The sequence below is a fragment of the Conger conger genome, chromosome 19 (genome assembly GCF_963514075.1).
Source record: "Conger conger chromosome 19, fConCon1.1, whole genome shotgun sequence".
NCBI classification, from domain to species: Eukaryota; Metazoa; Chordata; class Actinopteri; order Anguilliformes; family Congridae; genus Conger; species Conger conger.
The window spans coordinates 5,817,437-5,832,867 of record NC_083778.1 but is presented as its reverse complement, the minus strand read 5'-3'; the positions used below and the strand labels follow the sequence as shown (position 1 = coordinate 5,832,867).

Below are 15,431 nucleotides of genomic sequence, written 5' to 3'. Positions count from 1 at the left end.
GAGTACTTGGGTATCTTAATTGATCACTGCCTCTCTTTTAAACCACATATTAAGCACCTAGTTACGAAACTGAAATTGGGTTTTTTTTCTTTTTTTATTCAGAAACAGGTCATACATTTATTTTGAGGTTAAAAGGAGACCTTTCTGCCTGTGCTTGATTATGATGAGGTTTTGTACATGCATGTATCCTCTCAGTGCCTCCATGCAATCAACAATGTTCATCATGGTGGTACACTGAGATTCATTACAAATTGTAGGGCTCTCACTCGCCATTGTACCTTATATGATCGGGTTGGCTGGCCAGCACTGGCCACCCATGGACGTATTAATTAGTATATCCTTATTTGTAAGGCAATTCTTTGTCTGCTTCTGTCATACCTATGCATTTATATATTGCAGAAAACTGCTGGAAGTTATTGTTTACATTTGCAGGATCTTTTTATGCTGTCTGTTCCCAATGCCCGTACGGAAATGGGAAATTAGGTATTCTGCTCCTCCTGTTTGGAACATGGAGTGGGTCTCATTAGATGCCTTAAAACCTATATGAAGGATCTAGAGGCAAACTCAATGGTATGTCTATGTTTTAGCTAGCCTATTTTATATATATTTTTCCTTGATTGTGACATTAATTGCCTTGCTTAAATACCTAGTTGAAAAAAGGGCTTGAAATGTGTGTACGCCACTTTCTAAGCATAAATTGGGATTTATAAAAAAAAAAAAAAAAACTTCTTTACAAAAACTTTGACCCATGCGTACGCACATTATGGAGGCAGAGGGAAATAGTGACCCTGCAGGCAAATTAGTGAAATACAGACAATATGTTCTAATGACAATTTCACTCAATTATTTGGACTCCATATAACATTCGATGCATTTTCATAATGGACTTGGAACATCAGTTCGTCCACACTGATTGATTCAAAGTGTTAAGCAATTCCCCTATTTGTGAAAGCAACGACGCGCAATGGCTGCTTTAGCACTGTTGGAGGGCTTTGCCAATGGCAGGCTTCGGATGGAGAGGGTGTTCAGGGACCACACGGATTTTCTGGCCCAAGATGATGACTGGCTTATGAGCCGATTTTGTTGATTTTGATATCATTGAGCCTCGTCATGGCATCTGTGTGGGATGGCATAATTGGAATGACCCAACGATACATACGGTTTCCCTACACTGCAGGTGAACAAGCCAATGCCAAAGCACAATTTACAGCACGTTCCCAAATGTAATCAGTGCGATCGACTGCACTCATATCACTGTAAAAACACTACACAAGGTAGGGATGTGACAAATAATCAGTTTTTGTAAACTGATACCATCCCACTTTTTAAACTGTTAACTGTGTAACCGACACTGTTCCTATCTTTTTCTTTTTATAAAAACTGTACTGATAAATTGAATGCATTTTGAACTTTATTTTGGGCCATCTTAGCAGTTACACGTCAACACTAAGTTAGATAATAGCCTTCATAGATAATTCTTCATGTTTTCATCCCTCTTTGGCTTCTGCCACACAGACTTGATTGGTGTTAAATCTGTAAATATGCTGCTGTTAAGAACTACAGACAGGGTTGCACACGCCGTTGGGAGTGCAATATTTGCCTGATAATATATCACACTATAACATGTAACACCGAGTCTATTTTACCATAGGCTACTGTTAGAGGATACGAGGAATTGAAGCCAAGCCAGGGGGAATTTATGGCTAGCCAGAATACATTGCAAAGATTTCCTGCCTTCACAAAGCAGCAGAGTGTGTTCTGGTCATTTCAATCAAAGAAGAATATAGCCACAGTCAGCAGAGAAGTCATGTTCTGTAGGTGGGAATGAGCTCTTTACAGTCAGCACAAAAGTCCTGTTCTGTAGGTGGGAATTAGGTGTACTGTACTGTACAGCTCCTCTTCATCAGAGAGTGGGGTAAAATTAAGGATCTGATTTCGAGTTCATAACAGGCAGTGAATAGTGGAGATGGATGGATGAATCCCATCCCTCCCTACCTCCCTGTCAACCTTAATTGTTGTCTTTGTGATTTACTTTGTGTTTCGGTATGCTCATATCCAGTGAATGGTAAATGGTTGGCATTCATATAGCGCCTTTATCCAAAGCGCTGTACAATTGATGCTTCTCATTCAACCATTCATACACACACAAACGGCAATTGGCTGCCATGCAAGGCACCGACCAGCTCCTCAGGAGCAATTGGGGGTTAGGTATCTTGCTCAGGGACACTTTGACACAACCCGGGCGGAGGATCGAACCAGCAACCCTCCGACTGCCAGACGACTGCTCTTACTGCCTGAGCCATGTCACAATTCTGGTCCTCATGTTGACAAATGCCAATAACAGACTCCAAAGCAGAAGTGCAAGACTCCGGTCCAGGAGGGCCGGTCTGCGAGCTAGTTTTTGTTCCAACCACTTACCTTCATTTATTTTTCTGCCAGCTCTACAAATGATATTGGTTCACCCCTGTACTTGAGCACATTAAAGGATACACTTGCAGTCTGAAGTTGTACCTGGTTCATATACAATTGTCTGATCAAGACATCATTTTGCTAATTAAATAATTAAGAGGAAAAGTAGGCACAAAATTCTTAAGTGGAACGGTCCTTGCTGTGCACCCCTGCTCCAAAGGCAATCAAAAGCCAAGAACCAAGACTAGACACTGAAAGCTCTCACCCCTTCACTTTTTGGAGAAATTGGAAAACAAAATGCAATTTCTACACTCAATACCCCATAATGACAAAGTGAAAACACATGTATAAATCTTAATGATTATAAAGAGAATAACTAAGTTGTCTTCTTCCCTACAGTGCTAAAACTCAGAACGCAGTTGTAAAAACATCAGTATGTATGTTGTACCAAACTGTAATATCACTTTAAGGAATCTTCTGCTGCTGTGTTGGCTACCAGTGACGTGCTCCAGTCCACTCTCTCCTCCTCTGACTATTCGCTCATTTGTGCCTCCTCCTCACCTATTCCTCCATTTATTTACACATCCTCACCACTTCTCACTTATATATTTTTGTTTCTAACCGCTCTTCATTGGCAGTTGTGCTTTCTCTTCTATTTCTGTCTGCCTCTTTCTCTCTCCACTTACTTTTAACAAACTCATCTGGAGACATTAGTTAGTTATCGCCGAGCTGGCTAACTTTCTAAATTTCGTTTTAGATCTCTACTGAACCATTTTAATAAACTACTTCACATGCACTGCCGCCTCACAGCAAGGAGGTCCTGGGTTCGAATCGAATCCCCGTCGGCTGGGGCCTCTCTGTGTGGAGTTCGCATTTTCTCCCCGTGTCTGCGTGGGTTTCCGCCGGGAACTCCGGTTTCCTTCCACAGTCCAAAGACATGCAGGTTAGGCTGATTAGAGAGTCTAAATTGCCCATAGGTATGAGTGTATGAGTGTGTGAGTGAATGGTGTGTGTGTCCTGTGATGGACTGGCGACCTGTCCAGGGTGTATTCCTGCCTTTCGCCCAATGTATGCTGGGATAGGCTCCAGCCCCCCTGCAACCCTGTTCAGGATAATGAATGAATTAATGTTTACGGATGTGATGCAGGTTGCGTTTGGTTCGGGGTTTGCGTAGCAGCGGGAAAGTAATGTAATTAAATCTAACTATCTTATTCTTTTGGTGTTTTGTGTGTTCTCCTGCTCCTGGTTATGTAAGAGGTGGCGCGCCTTCAGTCACTGATTTTTCGCTGATTCATAATTTGAGTATTTTATTATCCTCTTCATTCACTACCTCTACCTGAAATTTACACATTGTGATCAGTGCAGACTGCCCTGCATAGTGCTTCTGCTTCGTCATTAGTAACTGTGCTGACCCAATTCTGTACATTGTAACTGTGGTACAAGTGTCCACCTCTCAGCTCCATTGCCCAGTCCAACCAATGCGTTGAATAGCACTTGTGCGGGGCTCATTGGTGATTCTTTTAGTAGGGTTCTCTCACCCCTTATCGTGAGAGTGGCGTAAAAAACCTCAATTACTTTAACTGTAGCTGGCACTCGAGCTACTGCAGGCCAAATACAGAATATGCCGATGTTCGAGTAAGGAAAAAAGGAGAGGGTTTGATGAGTCAACTGACGAGCCCAGGTTAAATCCCCAGGCCCGTTTCAAAGTACAGACTACTTCCAGGTTCTTGACGCATTTATAACACAGACCAAGGAGAGATTAGCTGATGTCTGGGAAATGGCACCAAATATCAAATCCTTAACCCCAAGTATTTCTTCGCCTCAGATTCAATACAATATATAAACGAGCTAGCAGCTTATTATGGTCTGTGAAAGGTCAGGTTTTAGCCTTCCTTGTTGCTAATGACATGAATAGAGCATTCCCAAACCTTGCAACATTGTATCGCATAAAGCTATTGACAACATACCTTCGCTCGACAATGACCGAGGAGCGTCTTTCACAGCTTGCACTTGTCTTTATCGGGAGAAGTGACAAAGAATATTGAATATCTGTAGGCGTGATGCATGTATGGTAGGCTATGGTGGATGTAAAATTAAACTAGACATTTCCTCAAGAAAATGCAGTGTGATTGCGCCAAATTGGTGGAATATTGCTGCTACTGCTAATACTATTGTGTTTAAATATTTTTATTTACAATCTGGTGTACGTTATTGGTCACTGAGTGTATTTGAGCTGTGCTAGAGGGCAGAGGCTATTGTGACATCAAATCGGTGGACAATTGCCAGTACAGTTTAAATATTTGCATTTACAAGCTGGTGTCACAGAGTGTATCTGAACATTTTGATGTATAAATAACCTGTATGTCACCACTGTAGAAACTGAACATTCCTCCATTCATTCCTATTTTTTCCATGGAAAAGCTTAAATATCGAAAAGCTATGAACGAGCACATCATTCATTTAATTATTTCAATAATAACAGGTGATTACTTTGAATGTTACAAAATAGTTGAATAATCGTTGGTGTAGGCCTACTTAATAGGCCTAGCCCTAAACATAGTAATTCATTAATTTACGAATTTCAGCACACCTCGCACTGCTGGTCACTCGAGGTAGCCAGACCGAGTTTTTGGCTGAGCTTCTACATAGCCTTCTACATATAGTGTTTATAAAGAAACTAAAACATGTCTTAAATAATAATAGCTCAAATATATCACTACTACCATAGGCGAAATATCACACCAACCAGTTCACGTTATCTTAATCTGAAGTTACAGGTCTCCAATAGCCTGTGTTTACGTTCTCCCAAACACCAATGGAAATCACTGTAACCACTGTTTGTTTCAACGCTGAATCCGACAGAGAAAGGAACATTATTGCATCCATATCGATTGCATTTTGGGTCATTTAGAGAATGCCAGCCTCACAGAGAGCCTCCATGCAGTGCAGAGATAGAGGAGGAAGAAGCCCATGCCCTAATAAACAAATCAGTTCAAATTGATGCAACATCAGTTCAACTTCCGAGAGGAGCTTAGCAGAGCATTGGTGTCTCTTCACACGGACTGGGAAGAAAAACAAATAGTTTAATTTGTACATAATCATATTAGAGTTATTGGTCAATATCATTAAAGTGAAACATGTATCTTTTATGTAACGCTTTGTTTATTCAAGTAAAGAGTTATCATGACCATATGTTCTTCTCTCTTTAAATGTGATGTTGGTATATTTGAATGTAAACTTAACAAAATGCTTCAGAATAAAGGCATGTATTAAGGATTAATTTATCATTTAAAAATGCACCAGAAGCTTCCAAACTGTGTCAGAAAAAAAGAGGCCAGGGGACATTATCTGAACCCCCCTGGACGGCTACTTTTTCTCTTGGGCCTACTACTTAGATTTTTGGGGAACACTCTGATAATCTGCAAAGACAGCCGTGTAAGATATGTTGCATCAATTTTAAACTATATAATACCATAACAGTCAATTGCAAAATGTACTTATGTTATTAATGTTTGTACTGTACACAAATAAAATGGGTGGCCTGTAGCGTAGCAGTTAGGGAACATGACTGGGACCCACAAGGTTGGTGGTTCAATCCCCAGTGTAGCCACAATAAGATCCACACAGCTGTTGGGCCCTTGAGCAAGACCCTTAACCCTGCATTGCTCCAGGGGAGGATTGTCTACTGCTTAGTCTAATCAACTGTAAGTTGCTTTGGATGAAAGTGTCAGCCAAATGTAATGTAATAATGATGATGGTGCAGTTGCTGCTGCTGGATGCTGAGCTGGAGCAGTCCGAGCGGGTGTCTTGATTTGTGGTGGGCTGCTGCTGTCTGTTGTCTCTGACACTTTCCTCACACATTGTAGCTGGTTCACCACAACCAGCAGAGGCACTGTTGCTAGAAGTTGTAGGTGCGGTGGGTGTACAACCAGGCAGCAGTAAGTGACAGCCCCTTATTATTATGGTGCTTGGCCTACGACCTGCCTGACTGCAGGTCCTGACCCCAGTACCTGCTTCTCTTTCATGCAGCTAATTCAGTGGGTAAACCCTCCACTCTCCTGCTGTGCTGATGTGTCGGTGGAGCCAGCAGTGTTGACCTGGGAGCTTGGCTGATGTGTTGGTGGAGCTAGCAGTGTTGACTGTCAGGTGAGGCTGACTTTCTTGGGCTAGTTGTGGCCTTGATGTGAGCTATTGCTGATAGTATTTATTTGTATTTTTATTATTCCTAAACAATGATTTTCATCCTTGCCTTGCTCAGTTTAGTAATTGTGTGGGATGGCAACGAATGCGACCATTGTTGTTCTGATAATGTGCGCTCCCAGCTGGTCATCCCGTGTGGTGAAACTCGCACAAATGGACTAATTGAGAAACCACCGTCTCGCTTTTTCCCCAAACTCTCTCAGCCATACAAGCTGGGCGCATTCTCAGCCTCTCCGTTTTAAAAAAAGAACTCTCATTCTGATTTTGTTGCTTCCACAAAGACTTTCTAGCTCACTTTGACAAGACAGAGATGTTTAGTTCTTTTGCTTTTAATATCAGGAAATGTGCAACCAAATCCTGGCCCTGTGTTGAACTGTAGCACCCCAGTTGATTTGAAATGTAGGTCCGGTCTTGGTGTTATTCAATTGAATGTACGCAGTTTACTTCCGAAATTAGACATAATCCGAATCTGGGCTAAATCTACGGATGCTGAACTTATGGTGTTATTAGAAACATGGCTTTGCAAAAATATTTGAAATCAGCATATTTCTTTTTTTTTTTTCCAGATTTTTTCCTTTTTCTCCCCATTTGGTAGCCAATTGTACCTCGTCTGATTAAATTGGAGGTAGTCGTATTAGATGTACCGCCCGTACCCCGTCCCTCGGCGGCCCGAAGGAGAACGACACGCCTTCTTCAAGCCGTCTCGTCTCGTGCCCGTTGCCGTGATTCCGAGGCGCCCGAGGTGCTTATTGTGCGGCGATCTAATAACCCTGCCAAGTCCCTCCCTCTGGAGCAGCGAGTCAATTATTGCTGCCCCACGTGAGCCGGCCAAACTTGGCTTTTGGCAGGACCGAGAATCGAACCCCGGTCCCCGGTGTGCAACTGCAGCAAAAGCATATTTCTAATAATGGCTACAATGTTTTCTGTACCGACTGACCCAAGAGAGGGGGTGGTATAGCGATCTTTCCAAATTTGTTTGCAAACATTTACATTTTTTGCACTAAATCTTGAAATAGCTAAAGAACATGGTATTACTGTTGTTGGTTGCTATAGACCCCCTTCTCCCACCAACAATAGTCTATCCTCTGCACTATAGCAAAATTACTTGATTGAGCTGGGTTACGACCAGTGTCTGATGATTTTAAATCTCTGAGCTACTCTCATTGACTTAATACTGACAAATGTTCCTCACAAATTTTCTGATATTAGTGTTTTCTGCAATGACCGAAGTGACCACTGTGCTGTTGCTGCTGTTAGAAATACTAAGATCCCAATGACAAAACTGTGCATTATTCATAAGAGTAATCGAAGGCGTTATATTTACATGATTTCCTTTTAATTGGAGCAGGATAGAACTAATCCCTGACGTTGAAACATCCTGGAAATTATTTAATGATGGGTTCATTTCAGTCATAAATAGACAGGCCCCTTTCTGCATGAATTAAAAAGCCTCAATCAAATCCCTACCTAAGTCTCCAAGGTTAAGCATCTTTAGTCTTTCTGAATAACTTTTATCTTTTATACATTGTCTGAACCTTTTCCAGCACCTCTATGTCTTTCTTATAGTGCAGTCCCAGAACTGCACACAGAAATCAAAGTATTTTCTAACAAGGGCATCGTATAAGGCGAGTATAACTTTCTTTGGATTTATACTCAATACTCTTGGCTATGTATCCTAGCGTCCTTTTGGCCAGCATCACTGCTACCGCACATTGACTAGGACCTGAAATGCTTTGATCAACTATTACCCGTCTCTTTCAACTTAAACACCTTCCAATACCGTACCACCCATAAAGTAATCATGCCTTATGTTTTTATTTCCCACATGTAATAGAATGTAACTAAATGTAAAGTTCTATTTAATTTGCCAGGTTTCCACCCACTGTCTTGTGTGTCTTGTGTGTGATATGCTTTTTACCAGAGCCAGAGCAATGGCAGTGGTGGAACAGAAGCCAGCTGGGCTCACAACCTAAAATTCCAACTCACCCTGAAATGTTACTACAAGAGTCTCCAGCAACGCCCAGGACCCCCCTCACCACCCAGCCCACCTCAGGCACATCACACCCAAAAAAGGACCGGGATCCAACCTCACCTGGCCCCCCAGCACCCGCCAATCTGAATGCACCACCCCAACCAAGCACACTACCGCCCCCCAGGCCCACCACCCCAACCAAGCACACTGCCTCTCAGTCCCACCAGCACAGCCAAGCACACTGCCTCTCGCAGACCCACCAGCCTTGGCCCGACTCACCCCCCCAGGACCCCGCCCCACAACACAGCCCACACAGCTACGCTGAAGCCCTGCGAGGCCCAAATGACTCTGACTACATGGGTGAGATCAAACCACTGCTCATGTACATCTGTACAAAGCTGATTGGATAGAGGAAAAAAATAAATAAATAAATAAAGTGTTTCTATTTTTTTATAAATTAATATTGTCATATTCTTTAAATACATATATATTGTTGATAAAGGCAGAGTTAAACAGGTTTATATCCCTTCAGCCTGAATATAATACATTGTTTATTTTCTATATTGTTCGTCTCATCCAAAACAATTGTGATCATTAACAGTTACCACAGTATGAAATCTATTTTGATTAGCGTGTGGAATATCCAGGGACTGAGCTCTTCAATTTTTGGTTCAAAGAGCCAGGCCCTGGCTCAGATACTGTCAAATTAAAAACAGAGACCCCTTAAACCCTGATTTGCGCCTCTGTTACTGTGAGACACTAAAGCACTACAAACACACGTTCAGAACCAAAAAAGCCTTATATACCCAAAAACAACTGACACTAATTGAGGCATTAATGGATTAATACTAGTGGGGGTTGGTGGGTTACCATGCACTGAACATTACTGCTGCCCTAGAGGTGTGGAGAATAGTTTTTTAAAAACTAAATAAAAACTTGTTGAGATTACAGGATGAGCCTAGAATCCCCTTTCTCCCCCCTAAAGCACATGAGCTGTGCTCTATGTTTTGACATGTTGATCCGTCAGATTACTCTGCCTTTCACTTTCAACAAATTCATCATTTATTTGACAGTTTATCTTTGGAAATATGAATAGTAAATAAAATAAAACGTATAAGTGAACATTAAATGGGGGCACAAGCTAGATTCAGATATTATAATCAAATTTTCAGTTGCCTGACAATTATATTGCACTGACTAGAATGATAAAGTATGAAAATATGCAGTCAATCACCTACATGAATAATGACAATACTCACATGGCCTTCCTGCAGTTCCTGACTGCTGGTACCAGTCTGTGACGACCTGCATCTGATGTGTTGTAGGTCTTCAAGTCAAACTCATCTAGGATCTCCTCTGACATCAGTAACACAAAGGCCAGAGCTGAACATTGGTGAGGTTCCAGCTCTTTATCAGAAAGTTGTCCTGATCTCAAGGAATTCTGGATTTCCTCCACTGCAGAGTTGTCATTCAGTTCATTCAGACAGTGGAACAGATTGATGGTCCTCTCTGCGGAAGATTCGGATTTAACCTTCATCTTAATGTTGTGGACTGTTTGCTGAATGCTCCATGGTCTGCTTTCTGTCCATGTCTGTCGGTCTGGTACAGGGGATCTGCTTTCTGTCTGTGTCAAAAGTCATCCTAAGAGGGGCTGAATGGAGTCTAGAGAGAGGCCGAGAAGGAATCGGAGGAAAAGGTCCAGGTGTCCATTCTCACTCTGTAAGGCCTGATCCACTGCAGTCTCATTTAACTCAGACAGCAGCACTCTGCCACTGTAAGATTTTGATTCTTCTGCTCTGAGCACATTTCTGTTCTCATTTACACATGAATGAAACACAAACAAGGCGGCCAGATACTCCTCTATGCTCAGATGCACAAAGCAGTAGACCTTCTCCTGACCCAACCCACGCTCCTCTTTAAAGATCTCTGTGCACACCCCAGAGTACACTGAAGCTTCACAGACATCAATGCCACTGTCTCTCAGGTCCTCTTCATAGAATATCAGATTGCCCTTTTCCAGCTGTACAAAAGCCAGCTGCCCCAGTTTCAGGATGATTTCTGTATCTGATGCTGACATCTTTGGGTTTGATGCTGACATCTTTGTGCCACGATACTTCAGATTCTTCACATTAGTCTGAATGAGCAGGAAGTGTGTGTACATTTCAGTCAGAGTTTTGGGCAGATCTCCACTCTCTACTTTACCCAACATTGTCTCCAGAACAGTAGCAGAAATCCAGCAGAAGACTGGTATGTGACACATGATGTAGAGACTCTTGGATGACTGGATGTGTGAGATGATTCTGCGGACCTGCTTCTGATCTCCGATTCTCTTTTTGAAGTACTCCTCCTTCTGTGGGTCATTGAACCCTCGTACCTCTGTTACCTGGTGGATGCACTCAGGAGGGATCCGATTGGCTGCTGCAGGTCGGGAGGTGATCCAGAGGAGAGCAGAGGGAAGCAGATTCCCCTGAATGAGGTTGGTCAGCAGCACATCCACTGATGATGACTCTGTTATATCACAGCAGATCTCATTGCTTTGGAAATGTAGAGGAAGTCGACATTCATCCAGACCATCAAAGATAAACACAACTTTGACTTCATCACCTTCAACACTTTTGATCTCTTTCAGTTGTGGAAAGTAGTGCTGCAGAAGTTGCATCAGACTGAATGCCCTTTCCTTTTTCAGATTCAGATCTCGGAAAGGAAGAGTGAAGATTTAATCAACTTCCTGATTGGCTTTTCCTTCTGCCCAGTCCAGAATGAACTTCTGCACAGAGACAGTTTTCCCAATGCCAGCGATGCCCTTTGTAAGCACAGTTCTGATGCGTTTCTTCTGTCCAGTTAAAGGCTTAAAGATGTCATTGCAGAGGATTGGAGTCTCCTGGGTGGTTTGTCTCTTGGATGCTGTCTCAATCTGTCTGACCTCGTGCTCATTATTAACCCCCCCACTTCCCCCCTCTGTGATGTAGAGCTCTGTATAGATCTCATTGAAGAGAGTTGTGTGGCCCTGCACTGCTAAACCTTCAAATATGTATTCAAACTTCTTCTTCAGATGGGTTTTCAGTTCCTGCTGGGCTCTTTTAATGGATTCATCTGAAGAGAGGAAATATGAGAAATAATTGTATTTAAAATAAGATAAACATTTCCCATTCAATAACCGATTAAGAAGAAAAGCCAAAAAAAAAAGCAGTCAGTTTTCAAAGTATTTTACACACATTACAGTGCTGCATACCTTTAACAGTGTAACACCTCTCACAGTATTACAGTCCTCCCAATGATAATCAATAACAAATAAAACTAATGAGCAAAATCTACATACTGTTACACTTGTACAATAAGAGTGAAAAAAAAACGATGAAGATGAACTGACAATGGCCTCAATTGTCCTTTTCCATGTCATTTCTCAGGTTTATGCTGTGGATCCTTGTGGTAAATACCGTCTTCAAAGGTTACATGGTAATTCAAAAATCTATTCCACCCTGAATATTAACTCAGGGCAGTCTGTCTGATGGGACAGTGCTTTAGTTACTGCACAAACTCAGGACAGTCTGTCTGATGGGACAGTGCTTTAGTTACTGCACAAACTCAGGGCAGTCTGTCTGATGGGACAGTGCTTTAGTTATCTGACTTTTGAGCACTAAGTTCCTGCATTAAATCCCCTTCAGAGACATTTAATCTTCTGTGCATTTATCTTCTGTGCAATCACTACTTGAGGCGATAATTTCATCTCAATGCCATTGTGAACATATTGTTCCTGATGTTTTTTAGATGTAAGATTATCAAGGTAAAGCATTATCATGAAAGTGTGAATTCTATGAATCAGAAGACTGCACTGTGAGATCTCATGTCAGTACTCTAATGGACACAGTAGCAATGAGAGAAACTTACTGCACTGCTCTCTCTCCAGTGAGTCAGCGAGATCCTTCTGCTTCATGTTCCTCAAAATGTGGAGTGTGATCTTCAGAGACCTCTCACTGCCACAGGTCTCCAGCATCTTCTCAACAATATATAGGACCTCAGGATCCTCCTGCTCTCTCTCACTGCATTCTGGGTAATCATGGCTTTGATGACTCTTGAGCGATTCCTTCATCTTCATGAACTTCTCCAGCACAGAAGGATCTTCAGACAGAGTCTTAACGCATTCTGGGCAGTCCTGACTCAGATGGCTCTGAAACAGTTTCAACTTTCCATTCTTCTTCAGCCTCAACAGAGTGCGCCGGAGAGACTGAAATAAACACATGAAGAGGTGTGTTGTATCAGTGTGAAATAAACACATGAGACCAGCAAAAGGAGTCTGAACTTTGAGATCGATGCAGGGCCAGGACCACTGCAGAACTGGATTTGAGATTTAGGTGTGTTGCTGTTGTCTTTTCTGGCCTTAAAAAGTAGCACATTAGCACTAGCGCTTCATGTGCACAGCTGAAAGCTTCACCTGCTGTTTCCACTCAGGATTCTCTTCCCAAACATCTATGATTTTTAATTTCATGTCATTTTTTACTTCCTTGTGCCAAACGTTTGTGCCAAAATGTTTGAACGTTCACTGTCACGGACCAGCGCCGCGACGAGACTAACACTATTCCAGACATGCAACACAAACACCGCAACACAACACACTTTACATTTTAAACTGAACGGTAAAAAACAACGCACAGCAAGTGCATTTAAAAATGTTTTACCGCATAAAACAAAAGGTTTACCTGGGTCCGTTCAATCCTGGTGTCACAACCAAACAGGAAGTGAAGGGAACCAGGTGGTATTTATGGAGGGTGGTTAGCGGGAACTACCACCTGTTTGATTTAGGTAAGGGGGGAATTTGAATGGTACATAAATGATTGTTTTCATTTCTGTTTAGTACCCCCTTGTTTAACTGTTTGTTATTATTGTTATGGCCATGTTTTTATGTACTGTTTGATCATTTTCTGTTTCATTTTGTTAATTTATTGTATTTATTTTTTGTGCGTGGAAGGTGCCAGGTGGGAGGGGCTATGCCCATTTATAGCTCCAGGAGAGAGCTGAAGGGAGAGATTTTCTTTTGTTTGAGACTTGAAGTTGGTGTGCTGTGTAATGGGCCTACTTTTTAGGCATAGCCAAAGTACATGCCATTTTCATAAGCATTTTCTTTTATTTGTGTTGTAAAGTTTTTCTTCTTAGTTTATGATTGTTATTTTTGTTGTCACTAAATATTTCTGCACCACCACCATTGCACCTGTAAATAACATACACCTTCAGCACCTCATCCTTCGTCCTTCGTGTCTTCCACCCTCGGTGCACCCTAACATTCACATTAAATGTTTAAATGAAAAGCGAGTTGATTGCATGCATGCATGAGATGTGGATGGTTATGAGTAATATTTGGCAAAGGTGGAGCATGTTATTAATGTTAAGTACAAAAAAGGCACTTTTTTTCATGATATCCAGTGGGGTCCAAAAGTCTGAGACTATTTTTCATCTTTTTGTGGAAATTAAGTTTTCAGATTTTGAACATTTTAAATCAAAATTACTTCAAAGTTATGCAAGAACTACTTGAAGACCAAAGAAGAGCAAGGATTGCTGCATAATCCACAATCACCTGACATCAACTTCAATTTATGGGGACACTTGAAGACTGACAGAAACCAAGCATTCAGTAACATCACAAGATGCTCTTTGAAACATTGTCAAATAATGCTGAGATAACATGGATCATCAGGTTTTGCACAAATATGTGGAGTCCAAGACAGCTCATGTGCATGTTGCAATTAAAGCTGGGGGACATACCAAACACCAAGAAATTGTGAAATGTGTGTAAATTTCAAATTCAACTTTTCACTCAAATTGTTATGCTGATAATATAATTTGTAATGAAAACATTTGTATTTAAAAAGAAAATCATGCAAAATAGAAGCATTACATACCACTATATGTTTTAGATAGATTTACAGTACACAGAAAATAACTGATTTATAAATAATGAAGTTCTGAGGAAGATCTCACACCTGTTTTGGGGGAGATAATTTATCTGAACTCTTCTCTTCCAAAGAGCTGGACTCCAGTGATTGCAGGATCCTGAGAGCAAAACACAGAGAGATCTTCCAGTTAAACTCACCCTCTGACTGCAGCTCTAACTCACAGCACATCTGAAGATGACAAAATAAACACCATTTACACCTGAAATTTGCCAGTGATATTTAAATATAATAAAACTATTGCATCAATTTGAACATGTTTAATTACCTTTGATCCCCTGTGACCTCTCCTCTGAAGTCGAGTGGATGATCCATTGAATGATCACTCTTCATAGACAGACAGCTGGGTACAGGTGACCCTGCTCTTTCTACCTGGACCCTGTGAACAAAACATGGAGACAGAGCTTCCAGTTAAACTCATCCTCTGACTGCAGCTCTAACTCACAGCACATCTGAATATAAAATATCCACCTACACCTGAAAGGTGACAGTGACATTGAAGTGTAATTAAACAGTAGTGTCGATTTGAACCTGATTAATTACCTTTGATCCTCTGTGTCCTCTCGTCTGAGCTTGAGTGGTGGTTCCATTGAGGGATCACTCTTCATAGACAGACAGCTGGGTACAGGTGACCCTGCTCTTTCTACCTGGACCCTGTGAACAAAACATGGAGACAGAGCTTCCAGTTAAACTCATCTTCTTACTGCAGCTCTAACACACAGCACATTAAATATCTGAGTCGTGCATTTATACCTCTTTCTGTCAGTGCTGAGGGTTCCACCTTTGCTCTCTGGCTCCTCTGAGAGACTCATTTTAGAAACAGTGCCCCCCATCTCAGGAGACTGGAACACGTCAGACCAGACTAGACCACATGTGGGTTCTGACCCAAATCAGCCAACCTGTAA

At 41.7% G+C, this 15,431-nt stretch overlaps 1 pseudogene; it reads right to left on the bottom strand.

Annotated features, from left to right (window-relative positions):
* Positions 1 to 14,622, bottom strand: part of LOC133119049 (protein NLRC3-like) — a 41,090-nt pseudogene extending 26,468 nt beyond the window's left edge.
* Between the last annotated feature and the right edge of the window lie 809 nt (positions 14,623 to 15,431).